The sequence below is a fragment of the Pan troglodytes genome, chromosome 18, assembly GCF_028858775.2.
Source record: "Pan troglodytes isolate AG18354 chromosome 18, NHGRI_mPanTro3-v2.0_pri, whole genome shotgun sequence".
Lineage (NCBI taxonomy): Eukaryota > Metazoa > Chordata > Mammalia > Primates > Hominidae > Pan > Pan troglodytes.
Window position 1 is genome coordinate 11,999,008 of NC_072416.2, and position 19,276 is coordinate 12,018,283.

At 45.8% G+C, this 19,276-nt stretch overlaps 1 long non-coding RNA gene across 1 annotated transcript; it reads left to right on the plus strand.

Moving 5' to 3' along the window:
* The first annotated feature begins 246 nt into the window (after positions 1-246).
* Positions 247-18,116, plus strand: LOC129137273 (uncharacterized). The gene is made up of 3 exons (XR_008539731.2): positions 247-479; positions 13,969-14,138; positions 17,798-18,116. It is a non-coding gene; the product is annotated as an uncharacterized LOC129137273 (long non-coding RNA).
* The last annotated feature ends 1,160 nt before the right edge of the window (positions 18,117-19,276 follow it).

Sequence of the window (19,276 nt, forward strand, 5' to 3'; positions counted from 1 at the left end):
TAACATTGATGAAAAATCCTTAAGTCAGGGGCTGAGGAGCCAAATGCTGTCACAGGCAAGACAGGTAAGGCAAATAAGTGAAACATTCTGGGTGAGGATTGTTGTGACATAAAGAGTTCATGCCCTTTTCATAGTGGGCAGCAGCTCGCAGCTCTAGCAGATTGTTGCTATGCAGAGTGTAGGCTCAGTGTTAAAAATTAGAAGCTTCCACATAAAAATCCAGACTACAACTTCTTTAAAAAAAAAAAAAAGAACCCAGAGATCTGGCAACCTTGTGTTCATATGCCAGCATAGCTGGGGATGAGTTGTGGTTGCCAGAAACCCTTGGGCAATCCTGCAGAAGAAGCCAAGAGGGCACAGGGCCACCTTCCATGTGACAGTGCTGATCTAATCCATGAGCAAACAGCGTGGACCAAAACAGTCCCCAGGAGAGGCTGGTGCAGGAAGGCTCAGACACTGTGTTCTCTGACATAATTTATGTAAGTTATAATAGGGGGAGAGGCTCAGTCTGGGTTTTTCTGGAGTCTCAGCATCTTGCACTTTATTATGAGAAATTTTGCAAGCTTATTACTTTGTAGTAATAATTATGTTCTGGCAGAGAATGGAAGGGGAGATGTGATAAACAAATGTATGAAATATATGCTACAGAATTAGGGAGAGAGAAGGGCCAGGATAGAAGGTAAAACAGGAAGAGGGAAGAAGACTAGAGGTGAGGATGGGGTGGGGAGACCTGATTTAGATACAGAGGTTAGGGCATCTGACTTATAGCTAGAGGTCTGATTGGAGGGAGTGAATATGAGTATTTAGGCAGTAGATTAAGGCGTGGTGGTGCACACCGGCAATTTCAGTGCTTTTAGGAGGCTGAGGATCGCTGGGGGCCAGGAGGTCAAGGCTGCAGTGAGCTGTGAATGAACCACTGCACTCCATCCTGGGTGACAGAGCAATACCTTATCTCTTAAAAAAAAAAAAAAGCATGTTTAGGCAGCAGGTGCGAAGGCCCTGAGGTCAGCATGCTCTTGGTGTATTTGCAGGCCGTGAGGAACCTTGACCACAAAGCATGGTGAGGAATGGGGTGGTGCTGGCACATGAGGTGGGAGGAGAGGGCAGGGGCCATGTCCGGTAGGATCTGGGTGCTCGTGGTGAGGAGTGTGATGTGAGGTCCTTGGCAAGGTTGGGCAGCAGCAGAAGATAATCTAACACTCTGTCTTTTGCGTGTAAAATAACATACAGATACACATGGAAGGGAAAGATGGGTCAGGAGCTACCGTGATGTGTCCAGGTGAGAGGTGATGGTGGCCTGGACCAGGTGTGGAGGTGGGGGTGGAGAGACATGGTTGGATTCTGGATATTGACTTGCTGATACGTGGGACCTGGGATACCAAAGAGAGAGAAGGAAGAGTTGAGAATGACTGCAAGACTTTTGGCCCGAATAACTGGATGGAGGAGAAATAACAGATGAGGAAGACTGTGGGAAGAGCAGATTTGGGGGCTATGGGCATTTTGGGGGGCAGCGGGGGACTGAATTGGGGAATTTAGAGACAAGGAAATGTGGTCCTGGGACATCATCGCTGACAGTTGGGTATTGCAGAGGGAGAAAGAGTGACTCAGATATGTCCCTGGATGTCAGTTACAGACTTGTATCAGTTTCCTGTTGGTGCTGTAACAAGTCACCACAATCTTAGTGGCTTAAAACAATATAGATTTGTTATCTCACAACCCTGGAGAGTCAGGCATCCAAAATGGGACTCACTGGGCTAAAATTAAGCTGTTGGCAGGGTTGGGCTCCTTCTGAAGGCTCCAGGGAGGGTCTGTGGCCTCAGCTTTTCTGGCTTCTAGACGCTGCCTGAATTCCTTGGCTCTCCTTCCATCTCCAAGGCCAGCAATGCAGGTGGAGTGCTTCTCACTCAGACTTGGACCCTCTTGCCTCCCCTCTCCATTGTAAAGATCTCGTGATCACAGTGGGCCCACCTGGATAGTCCAGGATTCTCTCCCCATCTCAGGATCTTTATCTTAACCACATCTACAAAGTCTCTTTGCCACGTAAGGTAACACATTCAGGGGGTCTGGGGATCAGGAAGTGAACATCTTTGGGGACATTATTCTGTCTACCACACAGATAAACCTGTTTCTTCATGCTGCTCCCTAGGATGAGGTAGGAGTGCAGCCGTGCGGTCTCCTATTCATCTCAGACCTCTAAAGCACCTTAGGGAGGAAGATCTCACTGCAGTAGGCTGATAACCCAGTGTAACAAAAACCTGTTTAATTACAGAATACCACTGTCTTTAGCAGAGAACAAAAGGGACGTTACTGAAAAATCCCTTGACTAACCTGTACCTTTTGGAGCTACACATCATGAGGCTTTTTACAAAATGCCTCATAAAATTACCTATGAATTAAATTGAGATCTATCCGGGAGAAGGCTGTAAATTTCCCTCAAACAAGCAGCTATCTCTTTCAGTTGAAACTTGTCTTTCTAGGTTGCCCCAGTCCCCACCACTCCATATTGTCTCAGCCCTGGTTATGCATTTATGTCAGCTGCTTGGCTCTCAGGAGCATTTGTGTTCATGACTCCTCGCTTAAAATTATTCTGCACGGAAGTTGATGATGGAGTTGTATTTAACCTTGAGATGTGACTTAGCTGTGTGATCCCAGCAAATCAGGAATCTTCTCTGAGTCTCAGTTTCCTTGCTGGTGAGATGTGAACACTGCTGTGGTGGGGAGTAAGGGGGAGGGAGGCAGGCTTTATGACAACTATGAGCATTTACTCATTTACTATGAGTCAGACAAGTAAGACTGAATCTCCATGCTGTAGTTTGCTACACACGTTCTTTCATTTTTATTTATATATTTATATATTTATTTATTTGTTTATATGTTTTTAATTTCAGTAGGTTTTTGGGGGAACAGGTAGTGTCTGGTTACATGAATTTACATGAATAAGTTCTTTTATTTTTTGAGATGGAATCGTACTCTTGTCGCCCAGGCTAGAGTACAGTGGCACGATCTTGGCTCACTGCAACCTCCATCTCCTGGGTTCAAGTGATTTTCTTGCCTCAACCTCCCCAGTAGCTGGGACTACAGGCGGCCACCACCATGCCCGGCTAATTTTTGTATCTTTAGTAAAGATGGAGTTTCACCATGTTGGCCAGGCTGGATCTGCAAGCCTCGGCCTCCCAAAGTGCTGGGATTACAGGCATGAACCACCGCGCCCGTCGAATAAGTTCTTTAGTGGTGATTTCTGAGATTTTGGTGCACGTATCGCCCAAGCAGTGTACACTGTACGCAATGTGTAGTCTTTTATCCCTCAGCACCCCCGACCCTTTCCCCTGAGTCCTCAAAGTCCAATCTATCATTCTTATGCCTTTTTGTCCTTATAGCTTAGCTCCCACATATGAGTGAGAACACACAAAGTTTGATTTTCCATTCCTGAGTTTCTTCACTTAGAATAATAGTCTCCAATTCCATCCAGGTTGCTGCAAATGCCGTTATTTCCTTTTCTTTTTATGGCTGAGTAGTATTCCATGGTGTGTTTGTGTGTATATATATATGTATATGTATGTGTGTGTATATATATATATGTATATATATGTGTGTGTATATATGTATCCATGTGTGTATATATACATGTATATATATGTGTGTATATATATATATAAATGTGATATATATATATCACATTTTCTTTATTTACTTGTTGATTGATGGGCATTTGGACTGGTTTTGTATTTTTGCAATTGCAAATTGTGCTGCTATAAACAATCCAAATCGGTAAAGAGGAAGTCACATTGTCGCTGCTCGCTGATGATATGATTGTATACCTAGAAAATCCCAAACACTCATCCAAAAAGCTCCTAGAACTGGTCAGTGAATCCTGCATTCATTCATTCATTGTTCAACAAATACTCGTTGGGTCCTTTCTAAATGTGTCAGGCACTGTGCAGGGTGTTAGAGAAACATCAGTGAACAAAAGGGATAAAATCTCTTCCCTCATGGGACTCACACTTTAGTGGGATGTGTGTAGTGCATGATGACATAATTGTAGCACCCATTGTATGCAAATAGGAAAGGAGGCTGGCATGATGTCAGGCCAGTGTCACAGCCCCTCTGAGTCTGTTTCCTTTCCCTTAAATGACTTTGATAGGTCTTTCTCTTAAATGACTTTTTTTTTTTTTTTTTTTTGAGACGGCGTCTCACTCTGTCGCCCAGGCTGCCACGCTGGAGTTCAGTGGCAGGATCTCGGCTCATTGCAAGCTCCGCCTCCCAGGTTCACGCCATTCTGCCGCCTCAGCCTCCCGAGTAGCTGGGACTACAGGCGCCCGCCACCACACCTGGCTAATTTTGTTTTTGTATTTTTAGTAGAGACGGGGTTTCACTGTGTTAGCCAGGATGATCTCGATCTCCTGACCTCGTGATCCGCCTGCCTCGGCCTCCCAAAGGGATTAAATGACTCTTATAGGCCTTTCCTCTCACTGGCGTTGTAAGCATTGAATAAGAGGGTGTTGTGGGTTGAATTGTATCATCTCGAGATGCATCTGCTGATGTTCTAACTCCTGGAAATAGGACCTTATTGGAGATCTTGTCTTCACAGAAGTAATGAAGTTAAGTTGAGGCCATTTGGGTGGGCTTTAATCAGTAAGACTGGTGCTTTTATAAGAAGTGGAAATTTGGATACAGAGACATGCACAGAGGGAAGTGAAGAGATCCAGGGAGAAGACAGCAATCTACAAGCCAAGGAGAGAGGCCTGGAACAGAGTGGAGTCTCCCCCATAGCCCTCAGAAGGAATCACCCCTGCTGACACCTTGATTTTCAACTTCTGACCTCCACAGCTGGGAGAGAATACATTTCTGTTGTTTGAGCCACCTTGTTACAAAACTCCAGCAAACCAATACAGAGGGTTTCTGTAAAGTGTTGATCTCAGTGTCTGGCAACTATGAAGTATTGCACTGGACAAATGGAGGTTGTAAGAATAACAGAGGTAAATGATTGTCTGGCCCCTAGGCAACCCTTATTCCGTGCTACTCCCTCCCTCTCACTTTAACAAGGTTTGTTATAGAGGAAACTCCCAGTCAAATCCCTGTGGTCACTCCCCCGACGGCCCCCACCTCTTTGCCAGCTTTTCTCAGATAGGTTGCTTCAAGCCAAAAGCACTTCTCCCGGCAGTTCTGACTTGATGAAGTTATCTTGTTTCATGGCTGAGCAGAGCTTTCCATGACAATAGCTCTCTGGGGGAAACGAAGCCAGCTGTCACATCGCTGCCTGACACTTTGCTATCACACATTTTCTTCCAGGTCTCCTTGTCCGACAGCTTCTTCACAAGTGGCTCCGTGCAGGGCCTCCATGACCTCAAATGACAGATTGTCACCTAAGCGGGCAGTTGGGCTGCATTATCACAGCTGTTAGAAGGAAAGAGAGGGTTGTAATCCCTCTTCCCCAAATGACAGACTGCTTGTTAGACACAGAATGGTCACTGTGGCTTGTAAGATGTGGGTGGAGAAGAATAATCCATTTATAGAAAACCACAGACCGACAACCTCTCCTTCTCCTTGCTGTTCCCTGTCTCCTTAAACCTGTTTTGTCTGCCCACTTATTGGATCATACGGATTCTGAAATGTGTCTGACATCCAATGGCAACTAGCAATGTGCAACCAAAAGTTATTTCTTGGCCTGGCATGGTGGCTCATGCCTGTAATCCCAGCACTTTAGGAGGCTGAGGCAGGTGGATCACCTGAGGTCAGGAGTTTGAGACCAGCCTGGCCAACATGGTGAAACCCTGTCTCTATTAAAAATACAAAAATTAGCTGGGTGTGGTGGTGGGTGTCTGTAATCCCAGCTACTTGGGAGGCTGAGGCAGGAGAATCACTTGAACCCAGGAAGCAGAGGTTGCAGTGAGCTGAGACTGCGCCATTGCATTCCAGACTGGGCAACAAGAGCGAAACTCTGTCTCAAAAAAAAAAAAAAAAAAAAGTTATTTCTTGCCTGGCCAGGATACCTCAACCACTGCTTAAAACACCTACTATATACCAGACATATAAAACCATTTATTGATCTATAAACATTTATTGAGTTTGTATGGTAGTGATTCGAATGAGTGAAGGTGTCAATAAGAGGTACCAACTAAAAGCAGCTTGACGAAGTCATTATATGAAGAAGACACTTGCACATGTGTTTTTACAGCAGCATAATTTACAATTGCAAAGATGCGGAACCAACCCAAGTGCCCATGGACTGAGTGGCTAAAGAAAAACATGGTATATATACACCACGGAATATGACTTAGCCATTAAAAGGAATGAAATCATGTCTTTTGCAGTGACTTGGATGGATCCGGAGGCCATTATTCTAAGTGAAGTAACACAGGAGTAGAAAACCAAAAACCTCATGTTCTCACTAAAAGTGGGAGGTTGAGCTATGAGTACACAAAGGCATACAGAGTGGTATAATGGACTTCAGGGACTTAAAAGTGTGAGGGTGAGGAGGGGCCAGGGATGGAAAAAACCTACACGTTAGGTACAATGTACACTACTTGTGTGATGAGTGCACTAAAATCTCAGAATTCATCACTATATAATTCATTTATGTAACCAAAAACCACTTGTACCCTAAGAACTATTGAAAATAAATAGATAAAAAATTAAAAAGTGTGCTGTAAAAAAAATTAAAAGCAGCTTAACTAATGACACATTATTTCTCACGTAACAGAACTCGAGAGGAGTTGGATCCAGGGTTGATTCCATGGCACCTGGGCTCCGCATCAGCCTCTCAGCCTTTTTTGCCTTCTCCCTCTTGGAGCCAAAATAGCTGCTGCTGCACCGTCATCACGTCTTTCATGTCAGTGTCCAGAGCAGGAAGGCAGTTCGAGAATGGCTGTTGGGTGGCAATCACAAATGTCTGGGGCATTTGCCATGTGCTAGTCATTTTTCTAGGTGCTGATGTTTTGCTCCTTCTAATCCTGAGCAACATACTCTGGGAATGTGTCATCTTTGAGATGTTAAGTGATTTGTCTAAGGCCGTAAGCTAGTAAGTGGCATGATGGGAATTTAAGTGTAGGTTTACCTGACTCCAAAAAGTCTGTGTTCATTCTACCAAGATCTAGCAGTGTCTAGATCAGGGTTTCTTAATCTGAGCACTATTGACATTTTGTGCTGGACAGTTCCTTGTTGTGGGGGGCTGTCCCATGCATTGCAGGATGTTCAGCAGCTTCTGTAGAACCTATCTATTAGATGCCAGTAGCACCCCCTCAGCTGTGACAATCAAAAATGCCCCCACACATTGCCAAATGTTCAGATGCTGCAAAAATCACCTGCAGTTAAGAGCCGTTGCCCTATGGAGTACTCTTTCTGTCAAGGCTCAATATAAAATTGCATAAAGCTGGACGCAGTGACTCACACTTGTAATTCCAGCAATTTGGGAGGCTGAGGTAGGCACGCTTGAACTCCTGAGTCCAGGAATTCAAGTTGGGCAACATGGCGAAATTCTGTCTCTACTAAAAATACAAAAAATTAGTCAGGCGTGGTGGTGTGCGCCTGTAATCCCAGCTTCTCAGGAGGCTGAGGTGGGAGAATCGCGTGAGCTCAGGAGGGCAAGACTGCAGTAAGCTGAAATTGTGCCACTGCACTCCAGCCTGATCAACTGGAGTGAGATCCTGTTAAAAAAAAAAAAAAAAAAAAAAAAAAGCCTGAGTCCTGAGCCTTTAACCTGGTGACCATCATGCTCCCTGCTCTGGCACTCAGTATGGAGTTTTCAAAATACATTCTCTAATTTGGTATGATTGATGGCTGTAGAGGGGGTGAGTGAGAGATAAATGGACCACAAACAGGCTGGCTATTGACACTATGTCACAGTGACACTGCTGAGGGATGTTTTATAGGTTAACTCTTAATTTTAACCTTCACATCAATCTCACGACACAAGTACTATCCTTCCCCCCGATCTTTAGATGAGGAGAATGAATTGAGAGCCATGAAGTTACTTGCTCGAAGCTACACAGCTGGAGTGTGGCCCATGGCAGAGTCTGTCTGCAGAGGGCCCCCTCAAGCCTTGCTGTCTCCATAGCACCTCTGTGCGTGAGTTACTGTCAGCTCTGATTTTCAAAGAGGAAACATGCGAGAAGACACTCAGTCCCAAATTAGTGCTTTGAATAATTCACAAGGCAGTTTCAGGTGTTCAGGCCCGGGGACTTTCAGGAGCCCTGGTGTTATGGACTGAAAGTCTGTGTCTTCCCAAAATTCATAGGTTGAAGCCCTAACCCCCAGTGTGATGTTGTTAGGAGGTGGGGCCTATGGGAGGTGATTAGGTTTAGATGAGGTCATGAGTGTGGGGCCCCCATGGCGGGGGTGGTGGGGGGGGGGAGGGATTAGTGTTTTCATAAGAAGAGGAAAAGAGACAGACTCTTCCTCTGTCTCCACCACGTGAGGACACAGCAAGAAGGTGGCTGTCTGCAAGCCAGGAAGAGAGTCTTTATCAAAACCCAATCCTCCTGGCTTCCTGATCTTGGACTTCCTGCCCTTCACAATAAGTGCCTGTTGTTTAAGCCACACAGTCATGGCGTTTTATTATAGCAGCTTGAGCTGACTAGGGCAGTTGGTAACACAGCTGAGTGACTGCAGGAGATTGGTTAATGCCAGGGCAGTGCCACACCTCATGGTCCAGGAGGGAGCAAAGGCAGAGGTGCCCCTGCTATGATGCCTGCTTGCTTACAGATTGTCTTCTTCAATCTATTCTGCACACGACTATCTACAAACAGAGAGCCCGCCAAACCAGGCGGCTGCTTAAAACCCTTCAATGGATACTCAGTGCCGCCTGGGTAAAGCGTCTAGAACCTATCACACTCATATTGTTAATTACTTGTTATTCATTTGTTTAATAGTGTAATGGGCATCCAGGCCCAGGGACTGGACCATACCTATGTCTCCAGCTCACTCACTTGCACCATCATAATCGTTGTGTTCCTGAGTGCAGCCTTGTTTCTCTTGGTGCCTTTGTGGACGGATGGTGGTGCTGCTGTCTGAATGCACAGCCCTGTCAGTCCACCAGACAGATCCCTATTTGTCCTTTAAATATTTGCTGAGTCTCTCGTGTAGACTTCCCGGAGTCTCCTCTCCCTGATAGCTAATCTCTTCCTCCTCTGTGATGCATGCTTTCCTTGTACACGCATCTGTGTATTTTCTTTTTCCACGTTGAGTCACTCCACTGTTTCCGTCTGCCATTTGCCTGTCTCCTCCAACATGCATGCCTTCAACAAGTATTTGTTGAGCTCCTACCATTCCTGGGTACTGTGCTGGGGGCTAGAGATGCAGCTGATAACAAAACAGAGATGGGAGGTTGTCTCTGTTTTCGTGAAAACTGCAGCCTATTTGGAGGAGCCAGCATTAAACAAACAAGTAAAAAGTAATTAAAAATATGAATGTGATACGTTCTACAAAGGAAAAGCTTACTAGGAGTGCCTCCAAATTTCCTTGTATCACTGTAGCCCAGTGGTTCTCAGCAGAGGGCAACTTTGCCTGCCAGGGAATATTTGGCAATGTCTGAAGATATTTTGGGGGAATAGGTGCTCCTAGCATCTGGTGGGATGAGGCGGGGGTGCTGCTAAATACAGTGTATAGGGCAGCACAGGACTAGAATGATCTGGCCCCAAATGTTAACAGTGTTGAGATTGGGAGATCCTGCTGTAACCCCCTTCCCCAGCATAATATCCTGTAACAGATACACCAAAAATGCTTGCTGAATAAATGGGTGAAGAAAGGAAGTCATTCAGTCGTGGTGGCCAGAGATGCCAGTGCTTCTTAGATGAGCACCTGTGAATGATTTCTCCAATCTTTGCAGGGTGGGGCAGGACTTGTGTCATTGCAGGTATGCGGCTGGGTCGCTTGCACAAATACCCATGTTCAGAAAGGCCCCAGCTTGGTTGAATGCTCTGCAAAGGCCATCTTGAAATTTGTAGTAATTTTTGCGAAAGGGTCCTGCATTTTCACTTTGCACTGGGTCCCATAAATTATGTAGCTGGTTCTAGGGTGGGGTGTGTGAGGAAGGTGGCAAATAATGAAACCTCTGAGCAGGAGGTTAAAAGAGGGAGGTGACAATGAAGCCTCCAATGAGAGTAGCGGAGGTATGTAACCCTCTCTGTGATGTCTCAGGTCTGAACCCAGAGTCTGGAGCTTAAAATTTTAATTTAATTTTTTATCTTTTTTTTTTTTCTTTTTTTGAGACAGGGTCTCACTTTGTCACCCAGGCTGGAGTGCACTGGCTTGATCTTGGCTCAGTGCAGCCTCGACCTTCTGGGCTTGAGCAATCCTTCTTCCTCAGCCCCCCAAATAGGTGAGACTACAAGCATGCACCACCATGCCTGGCTAATTTTTCTGTATTAATTGTTTAAGTTGGCACATTATAACTATACATATTTGTGGGGCACACAGTGATGTTTCGATATATATAATGTATAATGATTACATCAGGGGAACTAGTATATCCATCATCTCAAGCATTTATCATTTCTTTGTGTTGGGAAAGCTCAATATCATCCTTCTAGCTATTTGGAACTTATGTTATAGTCATCATACAGTGCTATAGAACACTAGGACCTACTGCTCCCTTCTAGACGGAATTTTTAATAAATCTCCTTTAATAAATCTCTCCCTATTCCTCCTCTCTCCCTACTCTTCCCAGCTTCTAGTATCCTCTGCCCTACTCTTTACTTTTATGACATCAGCCTTGTTAGCTTTAACATATGAGTGGGAATGTGTAGTATTTAACTTTCTGTGCCTGGCTTATTTCACTTAGCATAATATCCTCCAGTTCCATCCATGCTGCCATGAATGACAGGATTTTCTCCATTTTTATGGCTCAGTAGTATTCCATTGTGTATAGGTACCCCATTTGCTTTATTCATTCATCTATTGTTGGAAACCTAGGTTGATTCCACATCTTGGCTCTTGTGAACAGTAGAGTCCAGATTCGACATCTATAGGAAGCTCTCCATCTGTCATCCTAGACCTGCCCCTTTCTCAGGCTTCTGCACCCTGGAAATGGTGCCTTCTTTTAATGTTTGTTAAGGAGAATTTTAATCGTAGATTAATAGAACCGTGGAGTGAATGGTGCAATGAAAACCCATGGACCCATCACTCACCCTCACCAATGATCAACGTGTGGCCAATTCTTTTTTCATTTCCAGCTCCCAAAAGGCTTCCCCTCCCATACTATTTTAGATAAATGCCAGAATTATATCATTTCATTTTATTTATAGTTATTTAGAGACAAGTTCTCGCTGTCATCCAGGCTGGGGTAGAGTGGCATGATCATGGCTCACTGCAGCCTTGACCTCCTGGGTTCAAGTGATCCTCCCGCCTCAGTCTCCTGAGTAGCTAGGACTCTAGGCACGCATCATCATGCCTGGCTAATTTTGATTTTTCGTAGAGATGGGGGGTCTCATTTTGTTACCCAGGCTGGTCTCAAACTCAAGCACTCCTCCCGCCTCAAACTCCTGAAGTGCTGAGATTATTACAGGTGCGAGGCACTGTGCCCAGCCCTCATGCGTTTATTAATGTGAAATAATTGGGTGACTTTATTATTTTTTATTTATTTATTTTTCTTAAGGGACAGGACCTTGATCTGTCACCCTGGCTGGAAGGCAATGGCATGATCATAGCTAACTACAACCTCAAATTCCGGGATCCAAGCAATCCTGCTGCCCCAGCCTCCAAAGTAGCTGGGATTACAGGTGTGCACCACCATACCCAGCTAATTTTTAAATATTTTTTAGAGACAGGGTCTCACTGTATTGCCCATGCTGGTTTCACACTCTTGGGCCCAAGCAATCCTCCCACTTTGGCCTCCCGAGTAGCTGGGATTAGAGGCAGGTGGCACCATGCCTGGCCATTTCATTTTTTAAAGTTTCGGCATGTATCTCTACAAGGTGAGGACAATTAAGAAATACACAATGGCAATACCATTACCACCTCTAAAAAGTGAATGATTCTTTTATATTATGCAATATCCTGTCAGTGTCTAGGAACTAAAATAGCTTCCTCTTTCCTTCTCCCTCCTCCCACATCTAATCCATCCATGCGTCCTGCCAACTCCACACTCATCCTGAATCCATCCACTCTGCTGCCTCTCTGGGACTTCCATCCTAGCCTAACCTGAGATGATCTCTGACCTGGACAACTGCACGTCCCTACATGGTCTGACCTTGCCTGTCTCTGACCCTACCTCCCACTAGCTTTCCCCTCCTCTCCGTCCCTATCTTCCCCTTCCAGACCAGCCACACTGGCCTCCTTGCTGGTCTATAAACATGCCTGGGACCCTGATGACCTGGGCCGCATATTAGCTGCTCCCTGGTGCAGGAATTCTCTTCAACCTGGTAGTCCCATGGCCCATCCCTCAACTCATCCAGGTCTCTGGTGTCTGTCACTTTCTCAGAGAGACCCTGCTGGCCAGCTTATCTCAACTGGCCCTTCCATGACCCCACACCACCACCCTCAGCCCTGACCGCTCTCTGAAATCAAGCCATATCATGTCGTGCTATTGGTTGTTTACTGTCTTTCTTTCCTACTGAAGCAAAGGCCTTATAACTGGGGCTTGGTCTGTCTTGTTCACTTCTGTATTTAGCACAGCCTCTAGCATCTTTTCTTTTCTTTTTTTTTTTTTTGAGACAGGGTCTTGCTCTGTTGCCCAGACTAGATTGTAGGGGTGTGAACATGGCTCACTGCAGCCTCAACTTCCTGGGCTCAAGTGATTTTCTCACCTTAGCCTCCCAAGTAGCTGGGATTATAGGCATGAGTAACCACATCCAGCTAATTTTAACTTTTTCTGTAGAGACAGTGTCTTGTTGTGTTGCCAAGGCTGGTCTCAAACCCCCGGACGCAAGCGATCTTTCCACCTTGGTCTCCCAAAGTGTTGGGGCTATGGGTGTGAGCCAGGCCCCTAGCATATATTCAGTTTCACTGAATATTTGCTAAATGAATGGATTTACTTAGGGGTAGGGTGGGTTTTCCTGCCTCAGGTAGTACTGGCAGCATTGAGATAACACCAAAACAAAAACAAAAATGAAAACAAATGCTGAGAACTCTCATCAAAGAATCAGCCAGGTCTGAAAAGCAGACTTAGGGGATGATTGTAAGGATAGGGCAGAGGCATTCTTTTGGGGTCAGAGACCCTACCCCTTGAAGGGAAGCTGGGAAGGAACTGAAGATGTCTTGCCTCAGTTCACCCACTCTCACCCCCTCTACCTCATCTGAATAGGCCTCTATCTTCCCCATGCAAACTAGGCTGAGAAATTCCAAGATGCGCCCGAGAACAGCCAACCCCAGTGCCCACTCCAGGACAACTGGGAAGAGGAAAAATAAAATAGGGAGAATTCTCTCTTCCACAGGTTCATTAGCTATGGCTGGAACCCAGACCCTCATGCTTGGGAAACTCTGTGGATAAAGAGTTAACAAGGTAGTGCTTTAGCAAACACCAGAATATCCTGGTACACCTGCTGAAAATGCAGGTGCCTGACCTCTCCCCCTAGACTGGTTCAGGCTATCCTTTTAGGGATCTCCAGTTTTGACCAGTGCCCCAGTTGCTGCTGGTGCAAATTGTCCCTGGCCCCACCTGGGGAACCGCCAGACTAGAGACTGGTCTGGAGCTGGAGTCTCCTCCTTTGTTTAATGTTGACTTCGAGAACACAGGAGATGAATTATGCAGGTCTGTGGAGACTTTCAGGAAGACCTCAGCCACCTTGTTAATTGGAGCTCAACAGAACCGAGATTGGAGGTTGGAATAAAAATAGCTGCATGCAGGTTGAAAGGTAAAATTAGCTTTGGTGTCAGGAATTTGGTTTCAAGGTTGTGCGGGAGATGGGGTGGGGAGTCAGGGAACTGCATGTTTGTGTTCTAGTGTTTGTGTGGGTCATTTGGAGCAGCTGAGGGGTAGCTCACACAGAAATCCGAACAATGAGGTCATACTAACATCCTGCATTTGTTTCCCAGGGCTGCTGTAACAATGACCACAAACTGGGTGGCTTGCATCATCGGAAATGTATTTGCTCACAGCTTGGGAGGCCAGAAGTTCAAAAGAAGGGTTGGGCAGGGCCATGTTCTTTCTGAAGGCCGTAGGGGAGAATTGGTCCTGTGCCTTCCTCTTAGTTTTGGTGTTGCAGGTAATCCTTGGTGTTCCTTGGCTTAAGGATGCGTCACTCCAGTCTCCACCTCTGTCATCACATGGTGTGATTATTGGGTGTTTGTGTCTGTGTCCAAATTTTGCATTTTCCTAGGGACACCGTCCTATCAGATTAGAGCTCACCCCAATGACCTTATCTTAATTTGATGTCATTTGCAAAAAGCCTATTTCCAAATAAGGTCATATTCACAAGTCCTGGGTGTTAGGGCTTCAATATATCTTTCTGAGGGACACCATACAACCGGGAACACGTGCATTCCACAAGTATCCATTGAGCACCTACTGTGTGCTCAGTGCTAGGCACTCAGGGGACATAAGAGTGTGAACAGGGCAGCCTTATCAATCTCACAGGCTAATGCCATGCCTGGTGCACTCACGTACATGAAAACATGTGCTTGCCTCAGCAGCTTATCCCTGTTAAAGATGGGCAAAATCACCTGTAATGCCCACCCAGGCTTGTAGCCACCAGGGTCCATCCTGCCTTATGGCTCTGGTTCTAAGACCCTGGAGTCTCAAAAAATGAAGACTATTTTGCTGGTAGAATCTAGGAGTTTTAAGTGGTTACATGATGAAGCTCTCACCCAGAGAATCAAAGTAGTTCCTGGACTAAACCACAGAGAGAGGGAGGCTTGTCTAAAGACTACAATTTTTTTTTTTTTTTTGAGACAAATTCTTGCTCTGTCACCGAGGCTGGAGTACAGTGGTGCGATCTCGGCTCACTGCAACCTCTGCCTCTTGGATTCAGGCAGTTCTCCCTGCCTCAGCCTCCTGAGTAGCTGGGATCACAGGCGCCTGCCAACATGCCTGGCTAATTTTTGAATTTTTAGTAGAGAGAGGGTTTTGCCATGTTGGCCAGGTTGATCTTGAACTCCTGACCTCAGGTGATCCGCCTGCTTCAGCCTCCGAAAGTGCTGGGATTGTAGGTGTGAGCCACTGTGCCCAAAGACTACACATTTCAAAATCACAATCATTTCCTAAATCCTCTCCCGTTTCCCATACCTTTCCCCATGCAACATCCTTTTAGTGAGACTGGGAGGAGATGTATGCAGTGGGTACATTCAAACTACACCTATGCAATCCTGCATAATCTAGCCTTCTTTAATTCTGTTACTCCCTGTTTATTGCTGAATGGAGTCATTCAAACATTGGCTCAGAAAATATTTGAGCTTCTGTTTGATGCCACTTGCCAGAGATGGCAGCAGACAGAACAGACCAAGTCTTTGTCTTATGGAGTCTGCATTCTTTGGAGAAGGAAAGAAAAAAACCAAGGAATGAAGGAGCCCCCTCTGTTGACTATGATCATCTCCTTATATCCTAAGAAGTCTGGTGTCCCAAATGAGCCATAACTATCTGCCTCGTACCATCTATACCCGTGTCTTAGTCCATTCAGGCTGTGATAACAAAAATACCATACCCTAGGTGGCTTATCCACAACACAAATTTGTTGCTCATGGTTCTGGAGGCTGGGAAGTCCAAGATCAAGACACTGGCAGGTGCAGGGTCTGGTGAGGGCCCACTCTGTGGTTCACAGGTGGCAGCTTCCAGCTGTGTCCTCACATAGTAGAAGGGGGCTAGCTTGCTCTCTGGGGTTCCCATTATAATGATATTGTTGTAGTCCATTTGTGTTGCTATTGCTAAAGGAATTGTATTGCTAAAGGAATACCTGAGACTGGATAATTTATAAAGAGAAGAGGTTTATTTGGCTCACAATTCTGCAGGCTGTACAAGAAGCATGGTGCCAGCATCTGCTTGGCTTCTGGTGAGGGTCTCAGGCAGCTTCCACTCATGGTGGAAGGGGAAGGGGAGTCCATATATGAAGAGATCACAAGGCAACAGAGGAAGCAAGAGAGGGAGGGAAGAGGTGCCAGGTTCTTTTAAACAACCAGCTCTTGCAGGGAGTAATAGAGAACTCACTCATTATTGTGAGGATAGCACCAAGCCATTTATGAGAGACCCGCCCCCCCATAACCCAGACACCTTCCACAAGGTTCCATCTCTAACACTGGGGATCCAATTTGAACACAAGGTTTGGCAGAGACAGACAACCAAACCATAGCAGGGACTAATCCCATTCATGACAGAAACATCCTCATGACCTAATCATTTTCCAAAGGCTCTACCCTCTAGTACCATCACATTGGGAATTAGGTTTCAACGTATGCATTTTTAGGGGGCATAAACATTCAGATCATAGCAACCCGAGAGGGAAACAGGTGCTTGTGCCTTCTGCATAGGCTTCACTTAGGGAGAACTGTGCTGTGCAACAGCCACGTCTACCAGAGCAAAGGAGAGCTGTTAGGCAGGAATGGCTGCTCCAAAGCCACCTTTTCTTGAAGCTCCTAGCAACAAACTGGGAGCAGGGAACCAGGGATGAGTGTTTTCTGCCCCCTCTAGTTTCAACGTCAATTCTATTTTCATACTAGAACTCAGTGTGATTATTAAAATTATATCTCTACGCCCAGGCCTCTGTGACTCCAAGCCTATGATCTTTCCCCTAAACGGAGTTAGCTGTGCTTAACTGAGAGGCACAGGTAGAAATCATAGCCCCAGGGAGGACCAGGGCATAGCGGGATCCCCCCACCTCTCAGGCACCCACCTCCTCCCTGCCATGAATGGAACCGATCCTCCCTGGTACCTGGACCACCAACCTGCAAGTCACCTTCTGCCCCTCCTTTTTCCTTATACCCAGATTTACGTGGCCATCAAGTCTGTTGCTGCAGAAATGTCCCCAGAAACTGTGACTTCCCCATTGTTCTTTTGCCACCAGCCTCTCTGGGCTGCTTGTGTCAGCTACAGCCTTCTGTCCCTCTTCTGCAATCAGCCAGTGATTCTCCCATCACACAAAATTGACCTTGGGGTTAATATAGTAGAGTCACCGTCACTGTGAGTCACCGTCACCATGCTGAATGAGAAGCTTGTCTAGAAAGAAGGGAGAATATATCCAAGGGGCATTGAGCTCCGAAAAACCAGGGAAAGGAGCTTTGAAGGGAGGTGCCTGCAGAGTAGACAGCAGGCAGGGAGGGGGCTGGGGAGGCACAAGGAGTGGACCTGAATTTACTGTGCCTTTCTCAGGGCTGAGACTAGGGTGAGGTGAGTGAGGCCTTGGATGCAAAACTTAAGGGGGTCCCTCAAACTCAGCAACCAAGATGAATAATGTTTCAATGCAATATTTTAACAAATCAAAATTAATGCAAAAAACCATGATGAGCAACATATCAATTTTAAGCTAGATCATACAGGCAAAAGCTCCTAGCTCAGAACCTGGCACTTAGTAGGTATTCAATAAATCAAAAAACAAGAATGGAAAAGTAATAATAATGCTGAATATGGCCAGCATTCTTTGAAGGACTTTGCATGTATCAACTCAATTCATCTAATCTTTACAACAACCCTACAAGGTGGATTTCATTATTTCCATTTTTAAAAAGTTCATTTCCCCCCCCTTTTTTTAAGAGACATGGTCTTGCTCTGTCACCCAGGCTGGAGTGCAGTGGTGTGATCATTGCTCACTGTAGACTTTAACTCCTGAACTCAAGAAATCCTCCCATCTCAGCCTCTTGAGCAGCTGAGACTATGGGTATGCACCACCACATCTGGCTAATTTTTAAATTTTTTGTGTTTTTTTTTTCTGTTGCCTAGGCTGGTCTCGAACTCCTGGCCTCAAGCGATCCTCCCATCTCAGCCTCCCAAAGTGCTGGGATTACAGATGTGAACCATTGCATCTGGACTTTATTATCCCCACTTTATAGATGAGGAAAACAAAGGCATGCAGAAGTAAAAGGATTCCTTACAGTCCATACAGCAAGCAAGGGGTGGAGTCAGAAAGAAAACCCAGATCATTTGATGGCATTCATCCATAGGAAAAACCATGGATGCCTTAATGCTCATGGTGGAATAAAAAGAATTCAAACGTTTCCATTGTTTCTCTGAGTCTTCATTTTGGATTGACCTGAACAGAATAAGGCCAGTGGGAGACATTTCCCACTGCTAGTAAATAAATAAGATTATATAATATAAGGAGTCTCTCTGGGACCCAGTGGCTACATAATACCTGTTAAAAGTGGAGGAAGAAAAACCATCTCCTCTAGGGTTTGACATCAGCCTAATAGGTGACGCTATTGATTTGATTCACTGCTCGCCCCACAACAGCAGCCATCAGGGAGGAAGACGTTATCAGGCGGGCAGCAGGAGACAGCAGGAGCAGAGGGTGTAATCAGTTTAACCTTCCTCAGCTGCCAAGTCCTGGGGGGGAAACGACTGTCCCTTTTCCAGGAGAGAGACTCATGGGTAGCAGACCCTCAATGACAGCCCCTTTTTCTGGTGGGGAGGGTGGCCCACGAAGAAAGAGGATAGAGGAGGGATTTGTCTGCTCCTGTAAATCTCCATGGTAAATACTGGAGCTTAATTTGGACTGAACAATCCTCTTTGAAAAGTAAAGAGTTGTATGCACGACTCTTAGCTTAAAGGCAACTTCCCCATCTCTCTCTGTCCTAGCACCCTGTTTATTTCCTTCATAGAACCAATCAGTGATTATTTAATTTGGTTTCCTCACTTGCTTGCTTCTGTCTACCTCCCCAACAAATCCATAGTGTGCTGGAAGCAGCCCATCTTCCTAACTCCATTTTGTTGCTGGGTAGCTTGAAGAGGCTGCTGAGTATGGGGGCACCCCTTTGGTTTTACATCCAAAGCCTCACTCGCCTCACCCTCGTCTCAGCCCTGAGAGAGGCACAATAAATTCAGGTCCGCTCCTTATGCCTTGCCAGCCCCCTCCCTGCCCACTGTCTACTCTGAAGGCACCTCCCTTCAAAGCCCCTTTCCCTGGTTTTTCAGAGCTCAGCGCCCCCTGGGCATAACCTCCCTTCTTTCTAGATAAGCTTCTCCTTCAGCACTGTGACGGTGACTCTACTATATCAACCCCAAGGTCAATTTTGTGTGTTGGGAGAATCACTGGCTGATTCATGATAGGAATATTTACACCATGGCAACTGGCAGATGCTAGAAATCAGGGCCTCCTGCCTCTTCATCATACCACTAAGCTCCTTGAGGAGGGACATTTTGTCTGCTTTGTCTTCCATGTGGTGCTCTGTCTCTGGCTCAGGGCCAGGCTCACAATTGTTA